The 18,613-nt window shown below is 33.4% G+C and overlaps 1 protein-coding gene across 4 annotated transcripts in view; it reads right to left on the reverse strand.

Moving 5' to 3' along the window:
* The window catches only part of LOC127850078 (SH3 and multiple ankyrin repeat domains protein 3-like), a 115,766-nt gene extending 98,266 nt beyond the window's left edge, over positions 1-17,500 (reverse strand). The window contains exon 1 of one of the 4 annotated variants that reach the window (XM_052382833.1): positions 17,126-17,500. The gene's annotated coding sequence lies outside the window, so the exon portion shown is untranslated. Of the gene's footprint in view, positions 1-827; positions 987-12,361; positions 12,750-13,449; positions 13,556-17,125 lie in introns of those variants that run through there. The other 3 variants (XM_052382837.1, XM_052382835.1, XM_052382836.1) reach the window with 3 other exon arrangements.
* Between the last annotated feature and the right edge of the window lie 1,113 nt (positions 17,501-18,613).

The raw sequence follows: 18,613 nt of genomic DNA on the forward strand, positions 1-18,613 counted from the left end.
CAACGCAGTTCTGCATATTGGGACTCTGATTTCACTCCAAATGTAAAAACCCGTGATTTTCCACAATTTTGTGAAAAATTAAACTGACATATTTTACGTTTACACTTCTTCGCATGAACAACAGCAGCACCAATTAACAAAACATGGTAAAAACTCTTCTTCTGTATACATGTTTTCAGTTCAGAAGTTTTCCCAAAAAAGAAAGATACATTCGACGTATGCGGATGAATGGAATATAGCGTCCGTATTATGATTTTGCAGATACAGATGCGGGTACAGATGCTGATACGGATGCGGATAGATTACTAGCCTAATTCTCCAATACCAAAACATAACTATATGGTGTCTTATTGGTGAACAGAAACACAAATGAAAACCAGTTTCATCAATTCTGCAATTTATTAACACATTTGTGAATACCATGAACTATCAGGTAGATATCTGAATGAGATAAGACAAAAAGGATATTAATTTCACGGATTGTAATATGTTTGGAGAGTAAAAATCAATTGAATAATCAGGAGATAGTACATTGTATCTAAAACATATTTTGGTTGTTTTCAAGTTAATTTTTAACCATCTTGATTTGATCATGAGTCTGACTTGAATAGAAAGAATCTTCCAACCTGTGTAAGGTTTTGATAGAATGAATATAAGCAGTTGCTTGCATTACTAGACTAACACAAGGAACAACCTTAAATTGACGTTTATAAATAATCATTCTGTAACAAGTTCAATATGTAATATTATAATAAATTCAAACATGAGTGCATGAATGTAATAGGTTATTTAAATATTGAAAGTGCCAGGAAAAAAAACAGGCTTACCATATACAGTGCTACACACACAAATCCTATCACTGTATTAAATGACATCAAATTATGGAAACTTAAATAATTATGACAATCATCGGGTCCTTTATTTAGATAGTAAGACAAAACAAAGCCATCAGGTGCAAATGTGATAAGTACACAGACACAAAGAGAGAGCCCTGCCAATATCTGGTGATAAACTGATTGTAGTTGCCTATATATCAATAAAACAGTTGATATCCTGTACAAATAGTTCAGCCAACATGGCCCTCAACAGATGGAACATGCCTGTGATCTAACAGCTATCATTATCTTTGAAGTTTACAAGTTGCTTATATAAGGTATTATATTATATTAACTGGATGTGAAAATTATGTTGACTTGTATACACGTTATTTCTGTTAGTTGTACATTTAAACTCATTGAATTTCTTTTATGGTCACCTTTTTGTTATAAGGACTCAACTGATCTGATCCTTAAATGAAAGGTAATGATAGAAAAGTCCTTTGATAAAAAAAGTGTGCTTGCACACACAACTATAATAACAGTCACAAATCATTTCCTTTTACAGCCCAAAACTCAAAATATTGGAATGTAAAAAACCTAAGAAATAGCAAACTTTGTGGACAAATCAACTCAAAAATAGTTTCTAAAAGGCACATAAATTTATCATTTCCCAAAATCTAAACATCAAAAGGCATTTGGATTTTTGCATTTTTTCTCTGAGACATAACGTTCAACCTTAACAGCAGCTTGTTTCCTTGTTTTAGTGTTACACCCAAAACACAATATTAATGCAGTTTGAATCACTTGAATTTAAATTGTTTTAAAAAGTGATTATTAAAGCTACCTTATCAAAATGTCCAGTCTATTTGTTAAATACATCAGAGGTACATTAATGTGCTGACAGAATACAATCAGTATATATTGTTACTCGTGTCAAAACCTTTAAGTGTAGCTAAAATGTTGGCACTCACCTTTATACATGATTAAATTAAAAAAACTTTACGCTGTAATATATTTTTTTCAGTAATGAAAGCAATTTAAATCTATTGAAGAATTTCCTCACTAATTATACTGCTATTACCTTCATTAAACTCATGCAAAACATTAACAAACAGAACCGAATGCAAATATAGGAATTAATGCAAGCATATAATTTATGCTAAGTGATATAACGAGTACCGGGGCCAATATTATCGATCATGATGTTTTTGTAATCCAGCAAAAAGGCCTCTCAGATATTATTGGTAATTTAAGAACATAATTGTTTTACGGTCAGGACGCTGTGGTACATTGATTTTTATTGGTAAACAAATTGGGTCCAGGAAGATGTGGGTTTGATCCCCACTCACTGAGTAATCCCTAGATTTCCTCTCAAGACACCAAGTACCAGTTTTACCTGAAGAAAATAGACAAGAACCTTTCTCTGAATAAGCCTGATGCTTTTGTTGCAATGTTAGGTTTAAATATGATTAAAAACAAGATATGTGTTTGTCAGAAACACTATATCCCCGACTGCGCCGCTTTGAAGCTATTTATTTGACTTTGACCTTGAAGGATGACCTTGACCTTGTCCTTTCACCACTCAAAATGTGCAGCTCCATGAGATACACATGCATGCAAAATATGAAGTTGCTATCTTCAATATTTCAAAAGTTATGGCAAAATGTTAAAGTTGGAGCAAACAAACACACAAACCAACCAACAGACAGGGCAAAAACAATATGTCCCCCACCGCATATGTCCCCCACTATAGTGGTGCTGGACATAAAAACTCAAATCACATATGTATTCAGATAAAATAAGTTGACACACTGTACCTTCCAACTTAATCAAAATCCAAACCATCTTGCATTTAACTAGCAATTTATGAACTCTTCCAAAAAACAATCCCTTCTTTCCATCTATGAACCAGCATCTTTAAACTTCACATAATTTCCAACTATGATTGTAACCCCACAGTTCAAAAGGTTTTCCTCAAATGAATGCAATGTATGTATAAACAATGAGCAATTTGTATCAGAGGGCAATAAAATCTAGACATCCTGATATCCAATGAGTTACCATGCTAAATTTAATTATTACGCCCCATTATGGGATGAATATATATACCACCCAACCACAAGCCTTGGGAGACACTCACATTTTGTGTGGAGTACTTAATAACAGCGATTTTTTCTCATTTTTTATAAAGTATCGAAAACGGCAATTGGAAAAAAAATACAAATTTCCCAATCGCTGTTAAAACATTCCCTATTGAAGGTTAAAAAATTAATAAAATGCAACATTTAATAAGTTCCTTTTGCAGCTCTGTGACTTGAACCAAAGTTTATACAAAAGCACCGCATAGCGGGTGCCAATGCTCGTCTGTGGATGCAGTTTTGAATAAATGAAAGCTTGTAAGAAGTGACTTTGACCTTTGGCCTAGTGACCCAAAAGTGGGTGTGGCATGTACAACACATCAAGGTGCATCTACATATGAGCCCCGTTCTGAGAAAACTGAGAAATGCATGTGCGTAAAGTGTCGTCCCAGATTAGCCTGTGCAGTCCGCACAGGCTAATCAGGGACGACACTTTCCGCCTAAACTTGATTTTTGGCAAGAAGGGACTTCCTTGAAACTAAAAATACCATAAAAGCGGAAAGTGTCGTCCCTGATTAGCCTGTGCGGACTGCACAGGCTAATCTGGGACGACACTTTACGCACATGCATTAAGCCCAATTTTCTCAAAACACGACACATGAAGTTTCAAAGTTGTGAAAGCACATTGATTTTAGAGCCTTTGTTAAGGTTTCAGCCCCACGCGGACGGCAGATGCTGGACAGGGAACGACAAGCTGGCTATGACAATACCTCGGGTTTTCTCCGAAAACAGCCAAGCTAGAAATATTGACAACTTAACAATACTTGGTTATCAATTTCCAAGTATTTGGGAGCAAAAAAATCAAATACACATATTTTTAATATGAAGACTTCACAATGCAATCTAATCCCGATTTCAGGGTTTTTTTCGCGAAAATCTTCCCCACAGGGCTGGTACCGGTACATTTCCCAATTCAGTTAAAAAAATCCCTGTATAAACTTATAAATTTGTGCCAAGAATATAAACTTATCAACTTATTTTTTATTTACTTACTTTTTTCAGCATATATATTTTGTGCTAAAATTGTATTGCATCATGTGTTTCCATTCAATGATATATATACAAAAGAAAACACAGAAAACTTACATGTTTGTCACTATGTTAATAATACCATAACAGCATATTATAAATGATACACTATAATTGATGTAACTTTATTCCTGTGCATACACATATTTCATCTAAAAGGCATTTTCATATTATTCATACCTACAGGTCAGCATCAGGTTAATTTTGGCAAACTATTTTGATTCGCTCAACATTATAAATTATAAGCAAGTTGAGATTGCAGTATAATTAAAGCATTTATATGTTCTTGTTCACAGTTTACCAAAATAATTGTTAAAAACAGTTGTCATGGATTCAAAAACAATTGCATGCATGATATTCAAACTATCAAAAGAAAGCTCAAGACTTAAAAAATGTTATGTTCAATATTAACCCTTTGCATGCTGGGAAATTTGTCATCTGCTAAAATGTTGTCTGCAGAATTTCAAAAATTAGCATTTTCTTCGATTTTTTTCAAAGAATACTATCAGAATAGCAAACAGTTTGGATCCTGATGAGACGCCACATTCTGTGGCGTCTCATCAGGATCCAAACTGTTTGCAAAGGCCTTCAAAATCCGGTTCCAGCACTCAAAGGATTAATCATCATCAATCCAAGCCATAACGAGAGCACAGCATAACGGGCGACAAGGCTCCGCTGCGGGTACAGTTTTGAATAAATTAAAGCTTGTCAGAAGAATATTATAGAGGTCACAATGACCTTGACCTTGGACACCAAAGATGGGTGTGGCATGTAGAACTCATCAAGGTGCAGCTGCATATGAAGTTTCAATGTTGTAGGTGGAAGGCACTTTAATTTTAGAGCCAATGTTAAGGTTTTATCACGATGCAGAGGGTGGACAAGCTTGGCTCAGTGACAATACCTCGGGTTTTGTTCGAAAACAGCCGAGCTTAAAATAAAAAAAGCCTTGCTATTTATTGATTACTTAGCAAAAACACAAATAACCAACATAGGAGTTAATAAAAATGTTATACATTCAAAACTTGCTTCTGTTTTATAGGAGTACATGCAGAATCATAAAATGAAACTTCAGTTGGATTTTATTTCTTTTTTTGTAGTCTATAAATCACACTCGTTTGAAGGGTTCGTAAGATGACATAATAAAATCTGCAATATATTTGAGATCAGATTGAGTTTTAAACACAAGGGAGATGTATGGAAGTCTTGTTAAACAAAAGTTTACAATTAACTTGGCAATTAGCAATTACATGTTTATGTCAAGACATAGATGATACAGAAAGCTTCGTGGCTATGACCAATTCTGATTTATTCTAATTCTAGATCATAATACAAACACAGAGAAACACAAATAACAAAAATAGCTTTTAGCAATTATCTTCCAGTTGATAAAGATCTGTACAATATTGAGCTACGACTCTTTATGCATAATTACTTACTTTATTTATCAGTGAAAAGTTTTTCCTTGTAAGGTATAATATCTCCTCTTCATACATTATTTCTGTAAATTAAACTACCTTTTTTCATCTGAAGAATTGTTTTCCTGTTAACATCATTTTCTCCACATCCTAAAACAAGTGCAGTAAATATATGTGTCTTTTTATTTCCCTCACCTACAGTTCATTATTGTGTCAACCTGGGGCTGTTTCACTTAGTAGTATTACAACTATACTTAAGTAAATAACAGAAAATGAATCTCCCATCATTTGAGGAATGTTTGTCATGAAACCACAGATATGATGCAATGATACTCAACTATCCCCTAACTAAAATCAAATGGGTAATGCATTATATTTTACACAGGCATGTCATTTATAACCGGACTTCTTCTGGCAAAATTAATTTCTTTGGGTGTTTTCTTGTCATTTACTTTATCTTCCTATTTTTCAAACATGATATCCACCATTTGAATTCAAAAACAAAATAATCTTGATAGCAATTTACTAATTTGTAGCAGGCTGGGTGTGGGAGAAATTGTCATAACCAAGGTAGTTAAATTCTGCCTTGAGTTGCTTCCCCTAATAGTTGCGCAAAATACAACAATTTTAAGTTAATTTAAACACGAAGGCATAAATAAGAGTGCAAAAATATACAAACTGTGATTAATTTGGCATGTTAATTTTCATAACTTTGATTAATAGATTCAACAGCTGTTTCCAACATAAATGTGTGCAGTTATTTTTTTTATCAGCGTATCCATCCATACCTACTTAATTTGTCTGATGGTATTAAAAATAGCATTTGCACCTAATGAGGTGTTATGCACTTATAAATATGGAAGATGCCCTACATACAAAATGTCACAAGTTCAAACATAGGTGCATTAACTGTAATAATAATCATTTCAAACAATCTGAATTAAAAAACACACCAGCTTTAATGGAATTTTTCACTACTGATTTAGTTTAGTTAAAACCTATTTATTTTAGCTTGACTCTCTCAAGTCCATTTCCTGGGCCCAGAACCAGTACTTGGTGTCTTTGGGAGAGATCTAAAGAATGCTCCGACAGTGGGGATCGAACCTGTGACCTCCTGATCGCTAGGCAAACACCATATCCACTATGCCAGAGATTTGACTTCCAGATGCTGTCTGCTTTTCAATACACACTTTAAATAACTATCAGAGACATCTAACAATATTATGCATTTAATATATGCCCTAAATATCAAAATGATTTATGTTAATATCAATACCTGGGAATCAAGCTTTAAAAAAAAGGTGTGGCTGTTTCCAACTACAACAGATTCCATTACAAGAAGTCCTCAGCTCAGAATATTTCTATTAAAGAAGGCAGTTTTCCCTGGGCCATCCTTACAAAAAATTTTTATTATACCCCCACAAACGAAGTTTAGGGGGGTATATAGGAGTGAACTTGTCTGTCCGTCGGTCGGTCGGTTGGTCGGTCGGTAGGTCTGTCGGTCCATATTAAGTGTCCGCTCTCTAATTCAAGTAGTTTTCATCCGATCTTCACCAAACTTGTTCAGAAGTTGTATCTACATGATGTCTAGGCCAAGTTCGAACATGGGCCCTTCCGGGTCAAAAACTAGGTCCAAGGTCACTTAGTGCGTTTTAAACATTCAGCATGTTGTCCGCTCTCTAATTCAAGTAGTTTTCATCCGATCTTCACCAAACTTGGTCAGAAGTTGTATCTAGATGATCTTAAGGCCAAGTTCAAACATGGGCCTTGCCAGGTCAAAAACTAGGTCAGGGGGTCACTTAGTGAATTTTATTAACATTCAGCATGGTGTCCTCTCTCTTATTTAAGTAGTTTTCATCCGATCTTCACCAAAATTGGTCAGAAGTTTTATCTAGATGATCTGAAGGCCAAGTTTGAACATGGGCCATGCCAGATCAAAAACTAGGTCACAGGGTCACTTAGTACTTTTACATATTGAGCATGGTGTCCGCTCTCTATTTCAAGTATTAAAATTAAATCCGATCTTCACCACACCATCTTCAGCATGTTGTCCGCTCTCTAATTCAAGTAGTTTTCATCCGATCTTCACCAAACTTGGTCAGAAGTTGTATCTAGATGATCTTAAGGCCAAGTTCAAACATGGGCCATTCCAGGCCTAAAACTAGGTCACGGGGTCACTTAGTGCGTTTTTTAACATTCAGCATGGTGTCCGCTCTCTAATTCCAGTAGTTTACATCCGATCTTCACCAAACTTGGTCAGAAGTTTTATGGAGATGATCTTAAGGCCAAGTTAGAACATGGGCTTTTCAGGGTCAAAAACTAGGTCAAGGGGTCACTTAGTGCTTTTTAAAAATTGAGCATGGTGTCCGCTGTTTTTTGTGAAGACGACATGCAAAATATTATGTGTCAATGCGGCATGTGGGGGTATTTGTCACGTCTGTGACAAAGCTCTAGTTTGGAATAAATGCCACCCTTAACACAGAGAGTGGTTAGGTAGGTAATTTTTAATTTTTGTTTCTGTTTTTTTTTTTTTTAATTAAGATCTACTGATTTATAGCTATAGTACATTAGTGTGTATAACTTAGCACCTGAAAGATATAATGTGCACCCTTTTTGTGCTTTTGTTCACTAATAATGAGTGAAAAAACAAGAACGTTTTTTGTGTTAATTTGGCAAACACAAATTTAAATGAAGACCCCCACAAATGGATAAGGTCAATATGGGTGAATTGGTCGGTTCATCCCAAACAAACTATTTTAAGGGTGGCCCTGCTAGAAATGGTTTTCACCAATTTGCCAAAAAAGACATTTTTTTCCCAATTGTCATGGAAAAAAGCTGTCTCAAAAACATGTGAAAAAAAGCACAGGGCTGTATTTACATCTTTATATACCGACATTAGAATAAGTAAGTAACTAGTACTTATCAATACAAATTTAAAGCAGTTAATTCCTGATGATTGAATTAAAGCCATGTAATTCAATTATAAGTGATTCAATCAATTAAGAGTTCATGTATTACATGTAGCATCAAGATTTCACCTGTCATTGGAAAGGTGAATATGTTACATATAACCAAGTAATGAAGATGGATTACGGTATGTGTGCGGTCAAATATTGGAGGACTATAATATATATATTATATTGATCAACTATAGAGTACTGGTCATCTATTGGACAGTGTATTGATAATTGATAGCATGGTCCACATGTGTAAAATATACCATATTTCAGAGAGTATTTCTTGGTTCAGTTAGGTATACTTACACTTTAATTAGTTACCCACATCATAGGAACAGCTTTTTCACTTGCAACAAACAGGATAAGTTCACTTCCATATGTCAAACATTTAATTTTACATAATTTTTGTATTACACATGTATAAGAAGAACTACAACATACAAATATAGATAACTAAGTATAACTGTTTGCCCAAGGTTGATATAAATTTAAAGCACACAATTGGTCACCAGTGAATCCTTCATTGACAAGTATGTTTCAGCTCAACTTCTCACATGGGCTTGCACAGAATTAAATTACTTCTCACTAGCACTAACACAGAAATTGGTTTCTTCTCAACTACATGTAGTTGCAACTTGAAATGGCGCGGCAGAGGCCGACGCGTATCCCCACGCCGCATGTTTGACCCAGGGGCGCCCAAGGGTTGGTAATGGGGCCTGGCATAGTCGAGATTGACTGTATTGTCATAAGAGATGTTTAGTATCAATTTGAAGTAAATTGGTGTAATAATAAAGAAGTTAATGTAAAATAACCTAAAACAAGAGATGTGTTTGTCAGAAACACAATGCCTCCTATAGCGCCGCTTTGAATTTTTTTTTTTTTTTATTTGACCTTGAAGGATGACCTTGACATTGAACTTCCACCACTCAAAATGTGCAGCTTCATGAGAACGTCGCTTTTAAATTTTATAAAAAAAATTGGACCTTTGACCTTGAAGGATGACCTTGACCTTAAAGGATGACCTTGACCTTGAACTTCCACCACTCAAAATGTGCAGCTTCATGAGAATGCCGCTTTGACATTTATTTTTTTATTTTTTTTTTACCTTTGACCTTGAAGGATGACCTTCACCTTGAACTTCCACCACTCAAAATGTGCAGCTTCATGAGATACACATGCATGCCAAATATCAAGTTGCTACCTTCAATATTGAAAAAGTTATGGCCAATGTTAAAGTTTTCGGACGGACAGACGCCATATATTTGACATTTGACCTTAAAGGATGACCTTGACCTTCACTTTTCACCACTCAAAATGTTCAGCTCCATGAGATACACATGCATGCCAAATATCAAGTTGCTATGTTCAATATTGAAAAAGTAATGGCCAATGTTAAAGTTTTCGGATGGTCAGACACCATAAATTTGACCTTTGACCTTGAAGGATGACCTTGAGCTTGACCTTTCACCACTCAAAATGTGCAGCTTCATGAGATACACATGCATGCCAAATGTCAAGTTGCTATCTTCAAAAGTGAAAAAGTTATGGCCAATGTTAAAGTTTTTTTCGGACAGACTGACTGACATACTGACGGACAGTTCAACTGCTATATGCCACCCTACTGGGGGCATAAAAAAAAAAATTATGGGGTGGGGGGGTGGGGGAAGGGGGTATAGTGTGAGCGTGTGGTGGTCATTTATTAGATGATCTTTAATTAGAAAAATAAATAATGGGGGATTGAGGGGGATTCGGGGGGGGGGGGGGCAGGGGATGGTTTGGGTGGAGTCTATTGTGGGGTATGTCAGGTAAGAGTTGTTTTGTCAAAGTTTAAATTGAATCTAATCATAAATAAAGAAGTTATGGCAATTTTTGCAAAATTTAATAATTTAACCTTGAGAGTCAAGGTCATTCAAAGATCAAGGTAAAATTCAACTTGCCAGGTACAGTACCCTCATGATTGCTTGAAAGTATTTGAAGTTTAAAAGCAATAGCCTTGATACTTTAGAAGTAAAGTGGATCTAAACACAAAATGTAACCATATATTCAAAGTTACGTAGTCAAAAAAGGGCCATAATTCCAGTCAAAATGCCAGTCAGAGTTACATAACTTTGCCTGCACAGTCCCCTTACGATAGTTAGTAAGTGTTGCAAGTAAGAAAGCAATAGCTTTGATACTTTAGGAAAACAGTGGACTTTAAAACAAAACTTAACCAAATTTTCAATTTTCTAAGTATAAAAAGGGCACATAATTCTGTCAAAATGCCAGGTCAGAGTTACATAACTTTGCCTGCACAGTCCCCTTATGATAGTAAGTTTTGCGAGTATGAAAGCAATAGCTTTGATACTTAACGGAATAAAATGGACCTAAACACAAAACTTAACCAAAATTTTCAATTTTCTAAGTATAAAAAGGGCACATAATTCTGTCAAAATGCACGCCAGAGTAATCTAACTTTGCCTGCCCAGTCCCCTCATGATAGTAAGTAATTGTACCAAGTTTGAATGCAATAGCATTGATACTTTTTGAGAAAGGATGACCTAAACGAAAAACTTAACCGGACCCTGATGCCGACACCGACGCCAAGGTGATGACAATAGCTCATAATTTTTTTTCAAAAAATAGATGAGCTAAAAACGTGGTCATACCATAAGCCAAGGTTTTGAATTGTAATTCGATCTATCTTACGGAGGTTGACTGTCAGTGTAGCATGATTGGTTGATTAGACACGAGATCTATCTTGCTGAGAATTCCAGACATAGTTGATGTATAATTTTGGCATATTTTATCATTCGGAATACTCGGTATTGTCAATTGCAAAAACTTACACATTTCGGAGATTTTCCATGAACTATTGACATGGTTCAAACTTGGATTTAAAAACACTTATTCTGCAAGCACACTATATGAAATAAGTTGTTTTAACTAATGCGCATTAGAGATATATTTATGATCTGTTTGTGTTTATTTATGCCAGAAAATAGTTTATGGGGCTCATAATTATTACCAATTAAAGTTTACAAAAAAAAGCCGTTATCAGATGTACATATGTACTCATAAAAGCTCAAAGCATTCAAGAACAACTACTTCTCAGACCGGCTAGCACAAGCACAGAAGAAAGTTACGTGAAGTATGTGCTTTTGTCATCTTATAAATTGTAGTTCTCAACACAAGCATTGTTAGTTTGGAATGACTTGTTTTTTGAGAAACAATGGCATCAATGACCTTTGATGAAAAGTCCTATGCACCAGTATCTATTCTTTTCACAAACTAGAAAACAAAAAATAATAGTTGCAAAATCTAGGCACTTAAAGGGATCTTTTCACGCTTTGGTAAATTGACAAAATTGAAAAAAGTTGTTTCAGATTCGCAAATTCTCGTTTTAGTTATGATATTTGTGAGGAAACAGTAATACTGAACATTTACCATGGTCTAATAGAGCCATTATATGCATCTTTTGACGATTTTAAAACCTAAAAATTATAAAGCGTTGCAACGCGAAACGATTGAATAATTTGGAGAGTTCTGTTTTTGTCGTTAAATTTTGTGAAACTACGAAGATTGCTTATATAAGGTATAAAATACGTTCAGCATGTGTACTCGGCGGAATAGCTCAGTAGGTTAAAGCGTTTTTACTTCAGGACTCTGGCAGGACTCCAGGGGTCACGGGTTCGAAACCTGGTCCGGGCAATGTTCTTTTCCTATTTTTAATTTTATTCTTGATTTTTTACTGGAGCTTTTACGATCCAATGTTTACATTTATCGATATAAAGCATTTAATGAATAAGTTAAAAAATGCCAAAATCTGTGAAAAGGCCCTTTTAATGGGACTTTAGTAAACAATGGTACTCAATATTGCATTTTTTTACAATAATGACAGCAAAAAAATATAAATCATTATGCCTAAATTGTACTATTTTAGGATTTAATATTTAATATATTTAAATACTCTTAAATTTACACATTTCTTTTAATAAAAATGCAAACTACATGTAACAATAACAAACCTGAAAACTGTCATGATCTTAATCCAAATTTCTTCAAAATGTTCACACGGCTGATAATCTTGTTCTATTCACTCATAACAAAAATACTATACACTAAAATGTTTTCCAATAAAATTCCAAATTAGACGGTTAATTACTTCGATAAAACAAGTACACAATGTCAGAAATATTTAGTTTCAAATATGATAAACGTATCTTTATCAACACCTCGATTTAAGCAGATGTTTTCAACTGATATGTGAAAATGCTGAAAAACTGAAAAAAAACTTAGTTGACAACTTTCCAATTTAACAGATAATTAGCCCCTATGCTCATCGATATTGGAAAGACATCCATCTTGAAATATCAGTGTTTACCTGTGAGCAGTTTTTGAGTGACCAATTAGCCTAGGGCCTGAAAACAAATAACTGCATTTTATAGCTACATAACTATGTCAGTGTTTGGACACTTTCAACGTTCAGATATGTCTTTTGATCAACTTGACGACTTTATTTTATTAGGTTGGCAGGCAGTAGATTCTCACATGTGACACAGTTGCCTCAATGTGGTAAAAGTTTAAGATGTAAATGGGTCACTAGAAAAGATAAGACAAGAAAACACTGTAATAATCACACATAATCCTTGTTGAAGTTCATTTAAATGATGCAGATTACTAAACAGTTGTAAATGTGAACCAATTGAATTTATGATTGCGCAAATAGCATATGATATTAACAAGTGGAACAATACTTGCCGCAGTTAAAAATAATTTTCATTAAATGAATTTTTTTAGATTGATTAGGAAGACAAAAGGAAATAAATAATTAAAATTTTATCCGCCACAACTGCACACATTCATCAATAAAAAAATCTTTGTAACAGTCATCATTAAAGAAACAAAACTCACATATAATAATGAGAATAACTGGATTAATTTTATCACTGTGTTACCAATAGAACTGCAGTTTCTGCTGCAGTAAAACAAAAAAAAACAGAAAACACGCTCTTTTTGACAAAAACAATGATATCTTTAAATAAACAGTTTTAATGACACTTGAAGATAGATAAAGAAAATGATGCTGAATAAAATAAAAACTCAGCATTACAACCTGAATATTTCTCTTACAATCCTTGTTCACCAAGTATTCCTCATCACAGCACTATGAAGGCTATTAATGGATGCGAAGATTGACAAACAGTCGTAACTGTTATGTCAACGTTTCCGTTAGCATTTGAAACACTTAACACGCCAAACAAACTAAATTTTTTCATTGTTTTTATCTGTCAGAAAGTAAACAAAAAATCAATGTTAAAGTATACCGTCTTCATTGCCTCAAAGCTGCAATATCTACCCAAAGGACAAGCTGCGTCTATTAATCAGACGCCTTGCCGTTAAATGGAATGTTAACTCAACATTTGTACAGTTTACAATCAACATTAATTTTGTACACTTAAATCAACATTAAAACCATAATGAGGTTTTTGTTTTTGTATTACGTTTTACCTTAAGTACTGCCAGTAGCAATCACCCACATATCTTTAGGCTGTTCCATTGTGTATTTTAAAGAGTAATTACCTTAATTTTGATAAAGATAGCGAGTAGCATCTCTGGTAGTAAAGTATTTTCCATAGCCTCAGGTATCAGTACCATGAACACTTTTTCAACATCTTATTTTAAAAGTAGTTAAAAGGCAATACATGTCACACACTACCTACTTGCACTATTAGATTAATCACAACAATAATGGCTGAAGTCACTTTATTTGATTTCTTTAAAAGCCATTACCAATAGTTAATTTTGATTGAGAGAAATCCAATAAAAATGCCTTCAATGCAATATTTACAAAATATCATATCTTATCATTTAAGCTTATATTGGGCACGATATTTGTAGCAACTTTTAAAATAAATAAAACAATAAAAACAAAGATAATTAAAATGAAAACCAACTCAAAAAGGGGGTTCTTCTTTAAATACCCCCACTAAATACATACTAGTATAATAAACACAATCCAAATCTTCATTATATAAAAAAGAAATTTCAACAAAATAACAACAGACCAACAGTCAACAAAAATCTGACACCTTTCTCAAGATATGCCATATAAATGCATAAAAGCTAGATTTAGAGTTATTTCTGTACATGTTATCCAATAAAAAACCTAATCAGGTATTGGTTGCGAATTTGACTTTGCACGCCCTCAACAACAAATGCTGAATGTTCCAACGACACATTTGCCTTGAACATGTAATATTCCTGGTTTAATTAATTATTGACGAGGATCAATACCGAATTTCCAAAGATTTCCCATGTCCAGAACATAAGTCAGAAAGTCTTCCCTCGTAATTAAGAAGCCATCGATCACCTGCATGCAGAATTTTATGTTCTTTATTTACCGATGCAACATGGAAGTTTGCGAATAAAATGTGTCATAAAATGCAGAAGTACTAGTCTGAACGTTCATTAATTGGCATAGAAACACAGTCCTTAATCATATTTCTCCTAAGAAATGCCCCTTCACCTACTTTAAGTACATTCCCAGCCTTATGCATGCCTTAATGTTGCTTTAAACACTAAATGTAACAGAAATATTTACGGGGCTTTTCAGAAAATTTCTTAAAATGATTGATAATTTAGTATATAATGATTTTAATGACTCAGACTGCCAAATAAGTGACATCAAATATCTCCATAAAAATGAAAAATTATATGAGAATGACAACAGAGCATTTTTCGCACAAAGCCAACAGCACGTTTAAGATGACAAGCATGCTGATACAGCCAGTGTCTCAGTCTTGCACAAGGGTCTCTAGGTTTAAGCGTGGTTAAGGTTACAAGTCAAGGTAAGAGGTAAAAAAACTCAAAATATCTCATCTCTGAACAGTTTGTCAAGAGCCTATTGTTTTTATAATCTGCTGCATGAATTAATTTTGAAGGGACTTTTTAAAATGCTATTCTTGTTTTTAACTGCACATATTAAGTTTCAATGTATTCATTTATCAATATAAAACATTACATAACAGACTTAAATACATTCCAAATACATTCCAAAATCTGTAAAAAAAAAAGAGGTCCCTGTAATGAAAACTCAGGTACTCGGCAAAAGTTATAATCTTGTGAGGAGCTTAAGCTTTTTTACCGGTATGAGGCACTTTTATCAACTCATAAATACTTATTACCAAAACATTATATTAAAACATTCTCAGTATATTCTATAACTGCAAAGGTATTTTTCTCCTGTATATAGACTTTTTTTACTTGTGGACTCTGTCATATAAGATAATAAAATTGTCAATCCTGAGTTCAGTGACTTTAAAATGCACTGTGCCATTTAAGGGTAGTATTCCATCTGTCCGTATCCGCATATGGATATCCGCAAAAAAATAGAACTAGTTGAAATGCACTGCCCTTATTCCATTCATCCGAATATCCTGCATGTGCAATAGGTGTCCGCAAAAGAACGCTCATGTGAGCATTCTAATGTGGATGCGGACAAGATACGGACGGCATTTAGCCTGATGAGGAGGTGTCATCTCAAAAATCAACTGAAAAACTAATCAAATTCGTGAAAAATTACCCGGAATTATACAACCAAAGCAGTTCTGCATATCGGGACTCTGATTTCACTTCAAATGTTTGAAAAAGCATAGCCAAGACACAAGAAGATGTTTCAGGTATTTACCATTTGTATTCTTTTACAGACAGAATGATGACTTTTACCTTATATCTACATAAATTCACGCTTGTCCTTCATAATAATCATCTCAATTATAATTTTCAGTTTTATCCATATAATAAGAGAAAGATATGTTTGACGTATGCAGATAATGTAATATAGCGTCCGTATTATGATTTTGCGGATACAGACGCGGATACGGATGCGGATAGATGGAATACAAGCCTAACTGTTGACCTCATAACTTGAACTTCCTCACACAGTTTCACAGAACCTTGGTATTTGCCAATAATTCTGTATAATATGGCTGTTTTCTTGATTAATAAGTTGAATTGCATTAACATTAGGACAAAACTACAGTACTCATACTTATTAGAGGGTGACACTAAGCAACAACTATTGCGTTATTTTTGTTAAATTTACCAATTTTGTCAATAATTCATGATATGCAGTTTTACTAGTTATATTAATTTTTTTAATCTAAATTATAATTTAGTAAAATAGAAACATGCATTCACAATTCAATAATATCAATTGATTGTACATCAAAACTGGATTTTTTTTACTCCTCAAAAAGCCATGTTCAAGTGTGCATCAACACAGTTTAAAATGCGAGTTATAATATGATAAAAAATACAATAACGGTAAATAAAAACTTCATGGAAAAGTTCAAATTAAACTAATAATACAGACAGAAAATTTAAACAAAATACTTAAAACACACAAGTTGAACATTTCTATTTGAAAAAATCACCAAAATAATGCCTATTCCAAGTTTGATGTCTAATATTACAAATTTATATAATACAATATACAGTGTTTATAATTATTTTTATTTACCATATTAAAAGCCAGATTAAAGGAATTCTTAGAATGAAGTTTATACCAATAGTCAATTCCCTTCAAAACATTACATTGAATGACTAATTGAGTACACCAAAAATCTTAATTAGTTGAACCTATCAAGTTATAATGAAAATAGTTTGCTGTTTATTACTTGTAACTCATTTATTTGCTTTTCTTGTAAAACAACAACCTATTCTGTTCAATTCAGGTGTAAAGAACATTTATAAACAAAGGAATAACAAGCTATAAAAAATAAATGTACCTGAATGATTTGCATCCAAATTAGTTCCCTTCAGTTTTCTATTTTCCTTATAGCTGAGAGTTATTTATGATCACTATTCACAAGTTTCTAAACAAGTATCAATATTTTCCTGTAGCCTTGATATGTTAATGATAAAGTCACAAGCATCAGGTAAAAACAATATTTAATCAGTAAAATTAATTTCAATACGGACATGTGTCCACTGCTTTGCATCCACTTTTATCAACTGAAACATGACTGTCTTCTAAATTAGGAAAACCACGTAAAACAATGAAAACTCCCTCTGTGTTACCTCCCTGTTCAGTAATAAATGGTCAACCACATTGATAGGCCAATAATAAAATTGTTGGGCTTCCAATAGATACTATGTGGTAACTCGACATGACTATGTATTTACATCAGTTTATAATAGTGTTGTATTTAATGTAAGCTTCTTTATAGATTTTTGTGAATGATTTTAAATAATGATGATACACTGCAAGTGTAACACAAAATGTTCTGGATGTATTAAAGACATGAGTAAAGTATATATTTTAAAGAAATAAGTAATGCATGAAAATGCAACAGATTTAATACAAATTTTAAAGTGGAACCATTTTCATACATCAAAGTTCCTATATTGAATTTATGTTGTTATTTCTAAAATTCAAAAGGGACACAAACTTTTTATTTTACTCTTTTCAGTTGAGTTATAGTGTATTATTAGCATGCCAAAAACAGTCAAAACGCCGATGATATATAGACCTCAACCCGGTCCAGTAATTCTATTGGCCTTATAATGTAGCTAGGTAAAGTGATAGTCTATAATTTCCAATTTATCTGCATCCTTATCGGTTGGTTTTAACAGAACCGCTTACATAGTCACTGATTAAATTAATGCCCTGAACAATTATCCATCTATTTGAATGCAAGGCCCTTACCCATTGTTCAAATTTTAAGAATGAGTCAGAATGGACAGACAGCAAACAAATTGCAAGGGAAGCTAACAAACATTTTTAGTGCAATTCGTACAATTTTGTTGTTGTTTGCAATCTTTTATTATCATAGAATAAAATATTTAATAAAAAAAACTAATAAAGAACTTATAAAAATGCCAAATCTGTTCATATTATGTAATTATATGATATTAAAAAAAAATTATTAAAATCTGTCCTGTGTGTTTATGCTACATAGTATTTGTATCCCTTTTTGCTTTAAAGCACATGTTCTTATCTAACATGGCTCCATATATCTTCAAAATTAAATGTCATTTTCATTCATCATGCAGTTGTTTAGTGATTTAGGGCCTTAAAAAACTTAATATCCTATCAGACACAGTACCTGTAACCATTCTAAAAGCTATGATAACCACCATATAAAATTCTCTTTTGCAATAAAGATTAATGAAACTAAATTTATTTCCTGTGCACATTACTGTCAAGTTTCAGGTGATCCTTTATGCTCTAACAATATTTCCCATAAAAATGTGTTATCAATTGTATTTCGTTT

Source organism: Dreissena polymorpha, chromosome 11, assembly GCF_020536995.1.
Source record: "Dreissena polymorpha isolate Duluth1 chromosome 11, UMN_Dpol_1.0, whole genome shotgun sequence".
NCBI lineage: Eukaryota > Metazoa > Mollusca > Bivalvia > Myida > Dreissenidae > Dreissena > Dreissena polymorpha.